This window comes from Phodopus roborovskii, unplaced genomic scaffold (assembly GCF_943737965.1).
Source record: "Phodopus roborovskii unplaced genomic scaffold, PHOROB, whole genome shotgun sequence".
NCBI classification, from domain to species: domain Eukaryota; kingdom Metazoa; phylum Chordata; class Mammalia; order Rodentia; family Cricetidae; genus Phodopus; species Phodopus roborovskii.
In genome coordinates, this window is record NW_026126549.1 from 23908240 (window position 1) to 23921938 (window position 13699).

The following is a 13699-nucleotide window of genomic DNA, read 5'->3' on the forward strand; positions in this document are numbered from 1 at the left end:
AGCAAAACACTTCACGAGGGCTGGGATTTGGCCATTCAGCAAGTTCCCTGGATCTGATTGTCCTTGTCCCCTATCAACAGGACTACAAGTCTGTGTCTCCACCTCTGGCTCTTTAACATGGGTGCTGTGGATCAAACTCAGGTCTTCATGTTAGTGCCGCAAGAAGTTTTACCCACCAAGCCATATTCCCTGCCCCCAACCTTATGTTTTTTAAAGAAATTTGAACTTGTATGCCTTAACTACAAGGTGTGACTGCTAGACTAACAGATGAGCATCTGAGAAAAAGAAACCGTGGCAAACAAAACACACACACACACACACACACACACACACACACACACAAAACCAAGACACACTGGAGAACATACAGGGTTGTGTCACGGAAGAGCTGATTTCCTTTGTATATTATGGTCTGTAAACCATAATATACATAAAAAAGACCAGTGACCATCCTAGTGTTGATCTTCAGAGAGTGTGAAAAGGCAGTGGAGAGGAGATGGGAGGCAGATGGGAGGCAGGTAGCAGTTAGTGTTCAATGCCAGTGGAAGGCTGTTTTCTCACTCAGACTGTCAAGTTGTTCAGTATGCTGTCTATGGCCCAGTTAGTTGCATTGCTGTCACAGGATAGGTATGTCAGTGGGTACAGCCCACTGTGGAAAGGTTTGTCAAAACGGCAAATGCCTGCACTGCCAGATTCAACCTGTCCATTCTGTTTCTCTGACAGAGACATAGGCATCGGTGTCCACTGGGAGATAAACAAGAATGACTGTTCCTTGGTTGATGGAGGAAAAAGTGAAGACAGAAATGGTCATTAAGAAGTAGCTGATTCTGTGTTCAGAAATCAACATCACTGCCCATCTCCCCTGCTGGGTTTGCACTCAGCCAAGGTCTCCCCATCAGATTCAGTTATATAGGCTGACAATCACAAGACAGTTTAGGTGTGTGTATGGAGCGCGAACACTAGATGTGCACATTGAATTAATGATGTTCAAGTCTGACTCCACAGTAGAACCCACGGAAAGCATCACAAATATTGCATTGGGATCCCATCCCAGAAACGGATTTAACACATGGGTCATTGGGGACAGGGGCCACGTGAGCTCAGCTCTGCAGTTGGGGAACCTGAGATTCAGGAAAGCCACTAGTTTCCCCAGCATCCTATCTAAAGTTACAGATGTGGCTGACCAGACTTACGCCCATGACTCTGGCATGACTTAGGTTTAGCATAATAGTACTACTGCTTTCTCAAGTACTGAGTTACCCTGTTGTATCCTTGACCTTTCCCATGATACAACGTTGGTGGGTAAGGCCTATACCAATCCAAGGGCCTCCAGTAACGTTTGAAGAGTGGACGTTATGTTACAGAAGAGGCTGTCTCTGTGCAAGTAAGCAGACAGATCTGGGTCTCTCTGCCACAGTCCCTTGCATGCCCTGCACTTCTTCCAGTCTGTTGTGTTGGGACAGAAGCATGGGGTAACTTCTTAGCTCCTACTCAGTACTGTTCTCTTGAATCAGAAACTAAGCCTTGATCTTCTCCCGCAGTCCCCTCTGTTCAGCAGGAGGACTGGGAACAAAAGGTGCCTTTTCACCTTCCCAGGGCTCCCTCTCTGGGCTCCCATTCCTCCCAGACAACCCAGGAAGCCTTTATCCTCCTCTGATACACAGTGAGCAGCTGACACCTCCTAGGAATCTTTAAAATTGTTCCCCAAAGAAGCCACTCTGCAACAGATGCCTATTTTTAGACTTCATAAAGCCCACATCAGAGTTTTGCTGCCTTTCTCTCTCTCTCTCTCTCTGCTCAAAGCCTGCTGTTTGAAAGACAGCAGGCTCTTTTGTCTTTAAAGTTCAGCACTGTCTGGCTAGCTCCCACCTTGAACTCTACAGCCCTGGAATACTCTAGGGCCTTTTCTTCCCTCATTCTGACCGAACTCCAAACCACAGGTAATAACCTTTACGCCATAGAAGCAGAAACAATACAACATGGGTAGAAAAATCTCTTTCAAACAGTGCCACAGTTAAGTGAGCTAAAGTATATTCTGGTATGCCTTAAGACTTGATTTGTCCCAGATGCATTTAACTAATTCACTAGATTCCTTTGAACTCGGGCCTCTCCAAGCCACTATTGGAGATCAGAACACATTTGGTGGTTAGTAGCATAAGGAGCTATCAAGAAGCCATCAAGTTCAATACCAAACTGCATAGAAGAGGATTGAGGTGTTGACTTGGAGCCTTGACCATTTCCTGGTCAGTCTGGAGTTCTTTCTTTGGTCAGCAGCTTGCCTCTTTCTAGGTTGTGACTAAACATGACCCTGTGACTTTAAAGGAAGCAATAAGCCCAAGAGTGGAAGGCAGCGCTGATTTAGTTATGCATCAGAAACACCGTGAATGTGTCTCCTGTATTGGCTAAGTTTAAGTCAGTTTGACACAGGCTAGAGTCATCTGAAAGGAGGGAAACCCCAGGTAAAAAAAATGGACCCATAAGATTGGTCTGTAGGCAACCAGTAGAGTGTTTTAGTAATTACTGTTTGGAGGGCCCAGCCCGTTGTGGATGAGTCATCCCAGGGCTGGTGGTCCTGGGTTCTATTTCAAAGTAGGCTGAACAAGCCATGAGGAGCAAGCCTGGAAGCAGCACCCCTCAAGGCCTCTGAGTTAACGCTTGTCCCTAGGATCTCACCCAGCTTGAGTTCCTGTCCTGACCTCCTCAGTGATAGACTGAGGATATAGAAGAGTAAGTCAAATAAACCCTTTCCTCCTCCAGTTGCTTTTGGTCATGGTGCCTCGTCCCAGCCATAGTACCCTGAACTAATACATCTACTCTGCATCCATTTCCCACTTCTTCTTACTTTAACCTTTGTGTGCTTCATATTGGGTTATACAACAACAACAAATCAAGTCTCTCTTTTTCTTTATTGAGTAAAACTTTAACAGTTTACATTAAACTTAAGTTGGTAAAATATATTATATAGAATCATCTCAAGTTCACATCAGCAAAGCTAAGCTAATTATTCCTTTGGGCAAAATATCATTTTGAATGGGTGGTGTGTGTGTGTGTGCGCGCGTGTGTGTGTGCGTGTGCATGCACGCACACACATGCATGCATACCTCCATAATCTTAAACATATGAAATGTTCCATAGGCTAAATCTGAGTACTGATATAATGCCACAGGCATAAAGTTACCTTGCTAATCATGTAATAGGTGGTCGTCAAAACACAGGTAAACTGAAGTAGTTGTATGAAATGTTCTGCAGACTATGTGTACAGGCTGTATATAAAACATAAATGAATTTCAAGTTGAGGCCAGAAGTGAGTGTTGGGTCCTCTCAAGCAGAAGTTACAACTGTTTATAAATTTTCTAATGTGGGTTTGGAAACCAAACTCAGGTCCTCAGCAAGAGCAGCATAAACCCTTAACCACAGAGCCATCTCTCCAGCCCCCTTTCATTCAAGCATTCATATGTGTGTATACATACAACAGTTTTCCTGTAAAGAGTCTGTAGCACTGTTCTGGATCTAACCAAGAGGCTAAGGAACAAGTCTACATTGCTTTTTTATTGGAATTATTAGAAATGGTTATTTTAGTTTTAGGAGATGAAGGTATCCACTTGTGTGAGAACCTGTGATTCTACTCATAGGAGAAATTTGGCACTTCACTATTGAAATCTCATACTCTGCACTCATTAACAATGAGAAACACAGAGCTGAATGACTCCAACAGACTTCTAAATGGGCTGAGATACTTAAAGCAGCATGTATGAATGAGTACCACCTTTGCCCACCCCCTGCATTTGGTCTTCCACAGAAGAGGCAGTAATGACTCTGACACTCATCTCTGCCTCTACATCAGAAGCCTATTTTTTATCACATAAGTAATGCAGTGTGTTCAGAATTGTGTCGAAACTCTGAGCTCCGGGGCTCTGGCCTCGGTGGCGGCTATTTCAGAATTCAGAAACTGTTTATTTGGACTTTGTGGCTAAGTTCCCTGGACTAGACTGTCTGTAAGCTGGCTCCAGTATAATTAGTAAACTACCAAGGACAACTTAAGTGCTATTCTGTGTCGCAGCTTAAAACTTAATTTGTGAAATGTGCCAATGATGATCCAGTCACAAAGCTAGAACTAGATGTATCCAGAATGTTCCGTGGTATTATAACATAGATCATGGCGGGTGGGGAACACTTGAGAAAGGTAAGGCTGGAACGGACAGAGTGAAGCAAGCTCAGACCAAGGATTCATCTGGGAAATTCCCAGCAGTAGAGTGGTCGATAAACATGTGGAAGGAGCCTGACAAGTGGTTGTTGAATGGGATAGCGTTTGATTTGAGTTGGCTTTTCAAGCCTGGGCTCCTAAGTCCTAAATCCTGAAACTGAGGAAGTGATGTCTCTATAACATAGGGGGATGTTGGAACCTAAATGCATTGTCCAGGATCACAAGTAGTTTGTTGACCCAAGCACTATTGATTGCCTATAAAGTGTGACCCATTAGTCACTGACAAGAGGAGAAAGTGACAGAGCGATTCATTACCATAGGCTTACTAGTTTGGGTAAGGTTAAGGTATTAAGTTGCCTTAAGCAGTTGGGCATTGAGGCACACGCCTTTAATTCCAGCATTTGTGTTGTGAAATATTACTTTAACTATGTAAAGACGTGTTCCATTTGTTTATGTTGTATTGCTTTGCCTGCCTAAGGCACCTGATTGATCTAATAAAAGCTGCATGGGCAATAGCTAATAGAGGGATGGGCGGGGCTAGAGGGCAGAGAGAATAAGTGGGAGGAGGAATGTAGGCTTGCAAGGGGAGAAGAGAGGAGAGAATGGGGGAGACTCCCAGGGCCAGCCAGCCAGGCAGCTGCCAGCCAGACAACCTAGGAGTAGGACATATGGGAAGGATGGATGGAGGGAGGGAGGGAGGGAGGGAGGGAGGGAGGGAGGAAAGATAAAAAGCTCTGAGGCAAAATGTAAATGAAGAGAAGCAGGTTAAGTTATAAGAGCTAGCGGGACAAGCATAAAATAAGTCCAAGCTTTGGTAACTAATAGTAAGTCTCTATGTCATGATTTGGGCACACCTGCAAGGCACAGCACAGGCAGTGAGTTCAAGACCAGCATGGTCTACATACCAAGTTCTAGGACAACCAGTGTTACATAGAAAGACCCTGCCCCCCAAAAATAGTTTTAAATAAGAAAGGGGGTGGGGGATCATCAGGGTTAGCTCTCAGGTCTCTTAATTCCTAACTTATCAGGTTAATAATTCATGATAGTTTGCAGGCTGACCTTCACTCACTTGTCTGTCTCTTGATGCTTTTACTTTCTACCTAACCAAGTTTGCTGTCCCACTAGCTGGTGGCGATGCAGCCCATGAGGACTTGCCTCTGTCTTCTGGAGTTTAGTAGCCGCATCCCCCCCCCCCCCAATTCGTGCTGATTGACACTTTGTGAGGAGCTGTAGCAGAGATGAAAAGCATAGTTGTGGGCCTTCAGAAATTAACCTGCTCTTGCTGAGTTGCATTCAGCATGACCCGCAAACATAGACCCTAGCTATCTAAGCTATTGACTTTTAAGGAATTTTCTATGTACTGACTCATAGGCATGCCCAATATTTTGACATCAGAACATGTGCCTCGTCATCTAGAGAGTAAATACTGCTGAACTATTCTACAGAACTCATGCTAGAGCCATGCCGCACCCCAATCTTACAGTGTTTTAGCTCAGTTTATGATTATGTATTAGGCTGTGTCCATAGCTACCCAGGGCACACTGAAGTATATACTTTCTGTTGGCTTCATTTCTGGTTGTTTTGGTGGATGGATGTTCTCATGCTTAAGTACGCACAACACTGCAGCCTTGGCCTTGGAGGTAGACTTGTGGTTAGTTGTAAGCTTTTGAAAGCATTGAGATCACGAAGGAAGCAAAGCTATGAGTATATTTTTTTCTCATATATTCATTCCCATATATATATATATGTGTGTGTATATATATATATACATATATATATATACATATATATTTATTTATTTATTAGAGGGCAGGTGTCTGGGTTTCTATCCCCACTTCTCATCCTTTCTTTCAGTGCTACCTTGTTATGAAGTTAAGCCCTAATGCTTCTAATGCTCTCGGACTACCTGCCTCAAGCTATCAACATTGATGTCTCATTCTCTTAAGTGCTAAGATTATAGGTGTGTACCGCCACACATGGCTGAACTGTATTTCTTTTTTCTTTTTCATTTATCCTTTCTAACCTTTTTCTTTTAAAAGTGTGTGTATATGTCCTCTATTTATAGCAACCCCCCCCCCCCACTCCTCTTGTGTTCTTCAACTTAAACTCACGGCTTCTTTCTTTAGTTGTTACTGTTACACAAATGTACACATGCATGTACACATGCATGTAAATATATAACTGCGATGATCTGAGGAGTAGAGCCAGCAGCCTCCTCTCTTGAGGATTAGCTTTCATGGTACTGGAAAGCGCAATGCAAGGTGGTCAGGGAGAAAATAACTGATAGTCCTACCCAGCTGTGACACCTACAACCACAACAGTAGCTAGAATGGCAAGCTATCCCAAGGTGCATTAGAAGCACTTATATCCTGGTGCTAACCATCTACTGCCTCATTGGATTTAAGGCCCACTCAATCTGAGGGAGTTCCTAACACCTGGTGAAGGCATAGAACCTCTTTCCCAAACCAGGGTGACCTTTAACTATTTAACACTTACTCTTAATAGGAATAGCTCTCATCCTCATCAGAGAGGTGCTTTCCTGTAGAGACAGAGACCATTACTGACCCGGACTTCCTGATCAAAAGTATTCCAAATGAGCTAATTTTTTTTGCGGGGGGGGGGGGGGGGGGAATAATTTACATGTGTATTCTGATAGGAAGTCAGAGCTCCTGAAATTTACCTCTTGATTATTCTGGCATCAAATTAAACTTATTATAAACGAGATTTCCAGGGATGTTGTTGCAGTAATGTACAAACAATACACTGGGGTGATATGGCTACAAAATAGGACTTTTTATATTGTGTGATGCCATGGCAGTTCTCGTCTTCCTCTCTTAGCAACTCCCTCTTCTCTTCTGTTACACTCCAGTCATGGGCTTCTCCGTGCAAAGATCATGCCTGTACAGCTGCCAGTCTCCTGGGCCTTCTGGCAGCTGCTTTTGAAATCTTCCTTTATTGTGTTCTCCCTGTTACTTTCTTATAAATCACAGTATTGTTTAAGAGACTTAGCCCAGGGGCATCTCTTAAATAGGAATTTTCTAGAGTCATCTTTCTCCACCATCTTAACTTCTGGTAATTTCCCTCCTAAAATGAGTATTCATAGTTTATAGCTTGCTGGGCATAGACTAGATAGATGACTGGATGCTTGGAAGATGAGAAGTGGTGAAGAATATTGTTTTAAATATTCTCCAGTTGTACAGAACAACTTATAGGAACCCACTAACCTCTTACACTAGTGGTTCTTGACCTGTGGGATGTGACCCCTGTGGTGATATTTTGCTTTCTGGTGTATCCTGTGAAAATATGTTTCTCTTATTAGTTGATGAATAAAGCTCTTTCGGCCCATGGACAGGCAGGATGTAGCTGCCAAGGAAGGAAGAGGCCCAGGTTTCACTGATAAGCCAAGACCACGTGGAGATACACAGATTAATAGAAATGGGTTAATAAGTAAGAGAGAGCTAGCCAATAAGAAGCCTGAGCCATTGACCAAACAGCTTGTACTTAATATAAGCCTCTCCATGTTTATTTGAGATTAAATGGCTATGGGACCAGGTGGGACAATTTCAGTCTATAAACTCCCATAGGAGTTTTATATCAGATATTTATATTATAATTCATAATGTTAGCAAAATTACAGTTATGAAGTAGCAACAAAATCATCTTATGGTTAGGGGTCACCACAACATGAGGAACTATATTAAAGAGTTGCAGCACTAGGAAGGTTGAGAACCACTGTCATAACACACACATACACAGAGGTAGGGTCCAGTCTCAAGGAATTCCCTTCTTTGGTATTTTCAGTGTCTTCAGCTGCCTTCTTGAGTGTACTTGGTAATGCCCCCTTTTCCAAAACTTCAGTGGTGTTGTGGGTCTTTCTGTTCCGTGTGTGGGACTCACTGGCTCTCACTTCTCTGTGTGAGCTGAGAATTTTAGTTTTATAGCCACACCCCCAGATGATAGATGGAGAGGGGGGAAAAAGAAATTTTTTAAGTGTGTGTGGGGGTGGGGGAGAAGTTTGTAAACAAAATCTGATGGGAAAGAATGAAGGTTGTTCTTGAGCAGCCAAGCTGACTGTCAGGGAGTATTTGGGACAAGGCAGGAATCCCATGGCTGCATCTCCAGAGTGGATTGAAGATGGAGTGGTGTTCATGACTGCAGTATGCAGTGGCCACCAGCAGATGGGGATAGTGGTTTCTTGGCCCAGGAAGGACCAATTATCCTCATCATTGAACTCATCATTAAAGAGTGGTACCATCAACTGCCTCTCAAAGTGAATCATAAAGGGAAAGACACCTGGCTATCCTCTCAGCTCCCTCTCTTCTGCATTCTTGCCCTTAAAATGGAGCATGTGCCTGACTTTGACCTGAGGATTTACACTGAGCCTTGGGCGTAGACCCCTGTCTATCCTGGGTTACTTCTTAGTGTCCCAGGCAAGGTTGAGCCTGAGGGGTTATGGGCTCTTTCTTTCTTTCTCTCTTTGACCGTTGGGTTCAAAACTGAGCTCAAACGTGGTGTCCCTGCCTATATTGGAGACACTGGTGAAAGGAGAAACATCTTGTGTTAATAAATGTGCGCTGGGGTATGAATGTGTTTAGTTAGCAGGGCTGGGGATGAAGCCAGGGCCTTGTACCTGCTAGACACGGGTTCTGCCAGCCCACGCTGTGCCTCTTGAGTCAGTCTCCACACTGAGGGAAGGGGAAGGAAGTAGCCGGGCTGACAGAGAGAGTTTCAGTGCTGAAGGATGAGGGAACATAGAGGGGTTGGAAGAGTCTTGATGACAGAGTGTTGTTCTCAGGAACACAGGGCAAGGAAGGAGGTCTTGGCCTCATTTGCCAAGGATCACTGTGGCTCGCAAATATGCTCAGTGTCACTTAAGCTAAAATGGCATCTAGTTTTAGCTGATAAGAGTGAAGGTCCGTTTCCTCTTAATGAGGATGATGAGAAATGTCTGCAGGGTAGTCTCGCTTCCTTATGTATTCTTCCTAACACTGGTGTGGACATTAGGAAACAGTCTGGAAGGGTATCCTTTGCTCCCTTACGTAGTCTTCCTGGCATTGCTGTGAACACGTAGGAAACACTGTGTCATTCATTGAAACAGGGGCATTCCAAATGGCCCAGAGTCTGAGGTTCCAGGTCACCTGGGGCAGACTGCCCACTTCTTGAAACTTGCCTGTCAACTTTCAAGGTGCAGTTTGGCTGCAGGGCAGTGTTACAGGTAGGGCTTGAGTTGTTCTCTGTGTGTCTGGAATCCACCACCTTCTGCCTGTAGTCATTGGGCAGGCTGCTTCTGAACTGAGCTTTTTCTGTATTCCCCACATTTGAATTCGCTCCTGGTTTGAGACAGGCAGGCATCGGCAGCAGCTTCCAGCCCTGACAGCTTCCTGCACAGCTAGCTCAGTACAGCCTCAGAGTGGTGGAAATTGAGGCGCAGCCCTACCTGGGCAGTAGCTGCAGAACCCTCCCCTCCCAGCACCTTGCTCCGCCCTCCTGCCCGCCTGCCCACTCCAGGCTGCTGATTGCCTGTGGGGAACTGGAGAGCCCAGGATTCCTCTTTCATTCTAGCTGTTGTTAGGGGAAACAGACCAACCATCTGCATCTAGACCAGTCTTGCTCGTCCTCTCCCTTTTGAGGGAGCTTTTCCTGCCTGGAATCTGGTAAGTGTGACAAAGGCTCTTTTTTTTTCGTCTTGGTCTGTGCAGAACGTTCCCAAGTTGTGCATTTGTGAGCTTTAAATCAAGTGCTAGAATTTATAGGAGGCTTTGAACTTATTCTCCCCCCACCTCTCTCCCTCCCTCTCTCTCTCTCTCTCTCTCTCTCTCTCTGTCTCTCTCTAATGCTAAATGGATATTTTAAGCATGCCTTGATACCTGTATTAAAAAGTATACCGTAAAAAAAAAAAAAAAAATTCATTCCTTCTGTGCTTCACCTCTATCATTTTGCCTGAAGCTTCTTTCCATTGTACAGCACTGAAAATGAGAGAATTCTCCTGTGCCCTCTTCATGAATAAATGACTGCATCTGTCATCACTGCTTTCCTGAAATATTAAAAATCGGCACAGTCAGTGAAAGGATCTGTCACACGGAGTTCAGAAGTTTGGTGCCAAATTCTAGGTTGAAATAAGGACAGAGCTTTCTTTTCATTATGTGTTTGTTTTCAGTTTAAAGCGTAGCCCATGTGTTCATCTGGGTGGCCATGGGACAGGGTCGTCCCTCTTGATCCTGGAGATTTACTTCTTAGTCACGACTTGTTTCAGACATTTACAGGGAATACTAGGGGACAGTCATATGCTTCCTAGCTTTAGTTTTCAGACGTTCATAGATTTTTTTTTTTTTAATCGTTTTGCTCTTATATGGATATGGGCGTCTTGGCAGGAAGTTTTAAAAGTGGGAAGCGAGGTGCCCGATGATACCATCCTTCCTCACTGTCTTTGCCTCATATTTCTCAGGCTTCAGAATAGAAACTCTTATCCCCCTTAAAAGAAAGGGCAATGGACATTTTATAGTTTCCTTATTCCAAGTTAAAGAAGACTTACATAAATGCCATTTAGGAAAAAAAAATTCCTGGAGTAAGCTGTCTTTCCATGAGATCACTTGTAATATTGGGAACAGTGTGGGGTTCATATTCTCTCCCTCTGCCTCTGCCTCTCCCTCTTCTTCCCCTTCCCTCTCCTCCCCCCCCCTCACACACACACACACACACACACACACACACAGCTTTAGTCACAAAAAGTGCTGCATGGAAAATATTAAGGAAAAATGGGGTAATGTGGTGCTCAATGAAACAGCAGGGCAGGATACACTTGGGAGACATACCCATAACTAATAAGGAGCTCTTGGGCATCATACACAGACCATAGAAAGGCCAGGATGAGCATGTGTGCCCTCTGTGGTTTCATGGGTGAGGAAGGAGGAAGTTAAACCTTGTGGGGAGATCTTGACACTCATCAGAAAACAAAACATTGGTCAGGAATCTTCAAAACCATGGGCCTTTGTAATGTGCGAAATTGAACCTGTGACCCTGTTTGCTTCATGGCAACTTTTGTTTTCCTTGCAAATTATGCGGCATCGGGTCTTTAGATGTGGGGCAAACAGAACAGTTTGAGAACTAAGGAGACTCACCGTTCTTTTTTGTGGGTAACATGAGATTGTAGAGCCGAAGCAACCTCCCAAAAGAACATTTGAAATTGAATGTGGAAATTGGTGAGAAAAACCCTCACACTCCTTACGTGTGTATAATGTCTGCCCTGAAGGCTGCTTTGCATGTGTGATAATACTTGTCCTTCTTAAGGAACAGGAAGAGCAAATAGACCCTGGCAGAAGAAAGCAGCATCCCCTCTCCCCCAGCCCAGGGTAATCTCATTTGTTTCTGCTCATGCCTGGACACTGATGTGTTTCTTTCCTGCAGTGACTCAAACTGTGTGTTTGGTAACATTCTTTCAACTTGCAAACTCTCCCTTGGTGCCAGGAGGCCTGAGTGAGCACCTGGTTAATGATCTCTAGGGTAAATGACTCTAACCTGCTTGGGACTGCTCAAGTAGAATTGCATGCCCTTCTCTGGGGACTTCTTCCTTGCCAGGTGCCTGCCCACTTGTAGGAGCTGGGCAGATCCAGTTTTCTGTGTTTTTCTAGATGAGTTTGAACTACAGATGCTAGAGAAAGCAGCAACTACAAGCTGCCCGCCAGAAGACACACAGGTAGCTCCGGAGCCCTGAGGTCCACAGGTGCCTGGGAGGTGGCAGGGTGGTGGCAGAGGATGATGCTGTTGGATGATTGTGTCTCCCATCTGCCTGTGGTAACTACTCAGGTCTCCCTCAGACACCTTGGCCACCATCTGCTCCTTCTTTGGTTGACATTCTCAATGAATGCCAGAACTGTCTAGATGGCCTTTGAACTTGTAGGGTGAGGAGAACACACAGCAGTGTTTCCTTCTGACAAGACTGACTCTGTATGATGACTCTGTATGTTCACAGTGATGCCTAAAATGTGGTTAAAAATAGCTTTTATAGTAATAGAGACAAGACTCCCCCTTTGTGATTTTTGAAAGCTATCCATTAAAGGCAGGTTTTGTTTGTCGTTTTGTTTTATATAAGAACCTGTAATCTGTGGTCTCTCAGGTTTGTCTTGGGAATGTGTTCACAGTTCCCTCTCCAATGTTGAACCTTCTGTCCATAGCAGAACGGCAGATAGAAAATCTGAGGACATTTACATAAGGCCTTTATTTTATGCATCCTGTCCAAAGGCATCTTTCCCCTACCTTTAATTGTGATTTAGAGCATGGGGCCAGCATTACTTGTGGGTTACAAAATGATCCTTGGGCTCCGTGGTCCTCCGAGACAAGGTGTGGGTGGGTGGGTGGGTGGGTGGGTGGGTCATGAGCCCTTCTGGACTCTTTCCCAGTCAAGCTCTGCCTCACACAGGCTGGATTGGCTGCTGGCTAGGACTCAGGGTGTTTATTCTAGAATAACTGAATTCTTTGTTACTAGGGAATTATAAATTGTATGTGTTGCATGCTTTTTCTTTTTAAAGTACCAATTCAGGTGGGTGTAGTGGTATATGTCTAGAGTCCCCTTACTTGCAGGGGCAGTAGCTGGAATATTCAGAGTTCAAGGTCATCCTTGGCTACAAAACAAGTTCAAGTCCATAATGAGAGGTTGTTTCAAAAGAAAAACAAGAAAGCATCATAATTCATTACAACTGAGGGCAGAACATTGACTTTGCATCTTTGTTCTTCTTTAGTGACTGTTTTATAAACACTGGCTTGTTTATTCTCATGAAGTTTTTTTTCTCATTAACTTGATTTTGTGTGGGAGGCAGGGTGCATGAGTGCATGTATATTTATGTGTGACAGCTCACATGTGGAGGTCAGAGGATCAGAGGACAACCTCAGGTGTCAGCTGTCTCCTTCTACCTTGTTGGAGCCATTTGCTCTTGTTTGTTGCTGTGTGCACCAGGCTAGCTGACCTACCTGTTTCTGGGGACTTTTCTCTCCCCTTCCCCCCCCCCAAGAGGAGAGGGGAGGTTCCAGTTGTGCAATACTCACCCGGCTTTTCTTCGGTTCTGTAGATCCACACTCCAGTACTATGCTTGCATGGCAAGGGCTGTATTCACTGACCCATTTTCCCAGCCGGGATTTTAAAAATAGCCATTTTATTCACATTGAACTCTGATATGTATACTTAGCATTAATTGCTTAAAGTGCTTCTCAAGTAGTGAGAGGTCTGTCCCCTTCCCCGGCATGCCATGGTTTCTGGGGGCTCTCTTTGAATGCCACAATTTGGAGGAGAAGATGTTGGCTGGAAGTGGGGTGGCCATGTGTGGGTTGGGGCTTCTTGCTATTCTAATGTTTGCATTTGTGCAGGAGGCACCTGTCACATGTATCCAGCAGTGTTGAGATTAAGAACTTGGCTTTAACTTAATCCCAGCACTCGGGAGGCAGAGGCAAGCAGATGTCTGTGAGTTCAAGGCCAGCCTGGTCTACAGTTCAAGTGTCAGGATA

General features: G+C 44.5%; 1 protein-coding gene across 6 annotated transcripts in view; it reads left to right on the plus strand.

The window, feature by feature from the left end:
* The window catches only part of Nedd4l (NEDD4 like E3 ubiquitin protein ligase), a 313745-nt gene that overhangs the window by 123813 nt on the left and 176233 nt on the right, over positions 1–13699 (plus strand). Inside the window, exon 1 of one of the 6 annotated variants that reach the window (XM_051201151.1) lies at positions 9718–9858. The exons of the other annotated variants lie outside the window; for them this stretch is intronic. The gene's annotated coding sequence lies outside the window, so the exon portion shown is untranslated. Of the gene's footprint in view, positions 1–9717; positions 9859–13699 lie in introns of those variants that run through there. 6 annotated transcript variants of the gene reach the window in all.